Source organism: Medicago truncatula, chromosome 5 (assembly GCF_003473485.1).
Source record: "Medicago truncatula cultivar Jemalong A17 chromosome 5, MtrunA17r5.0-ANR, whole genome shotgun sequence".
Taxonomy (NCBI): Eukaryota; Viridiplantae; Streptophyta; class Magnoliopsida; order Fabales; family Fabaceae; genus Medicago; species Medicago truncatula.
In genome coordinates, this window is record NC_053046.1 from 28,143,273 (window position 1) to 28,144,059 (window position 787).

The 787-nt window shown below is 26.6% G+C and overlaps 1 non-coding gene across 1 annotated transcript; it reads left to right on the forward strand.

Moving 5' to 3' along the window:
- On the forward strand, positions 1-85 carry TRNAM-CAU (transfer RNA methionine (anticodon CAU)). The gene is given in 2 exon segments: positions 1-38; positions 50-85. It is a non-coding gene; the product is annotated as a tRNA-Met (tRNA).
- Positions 86-787: the final 702 nt, after the last annotated feature.

A 787-nucleotide genomic window follows, 5' to 3' on the forward strand; every position in this document is an offset into this window, starting at 1 on the left:
GGGGTGGTGGCGCAGTTGGCTAGCGCGTAGGTCTCATAGCTTCTGAGTAATCCTGAGGTCGAGAGTTCGAGCCTCTCTCACCCCATATCCTTTTTTCCTTTGATTATGTTGCTTCTCTCAACCCAATCTATTTTTCAAACCAAAATTAAATAACGGTTTTTTGGTCTTAAGTAGAAAGAAAGTAAAATCATAAGAAATATGAAATAAATAAAAGGGTCCCATTCCTAAAAAATAAAGGGTCTCAATTTCTGGATCAAATACTAATTAGAAATAAGCACTCAGTAGTTATAATATTCCGTCAAAAAATACAACTTTTTTTAAATAAATTATATGAACAACTTTTACAAATTTATTTCTCTTGGTCTCAAATATTAACAAAATAATCAATTAGAATTAAATTAAAATTGTGTTATATACACTGACAATGTAAAAACTTTTTACACATGCATTCAATCAAATAATTTTAAAATGACACCTTTTAGTTTCGGTTCCGAAATTCAAAATATTTTTTTTTTGGTGTAATATGATTTTATTGAAAGTATTGGTATAATATGATTGAATACGCGTGTAAAAAAATATTCATGTCAAAGCGTAGAAATTAATCAATAGTATATATATATAAAGTAAGGTTTTTTTATGTCACGTGTCACTTTCACGTTTATTCGCAATATTTTTATTATTTTTCTATTTTTTAAAACCAATACTTAAATTGACATAAATATCTCAACAAACTTTTGATCTTATCTATTAAATATTTTATTTGACTTTTTTATTGAATTCCTAATAT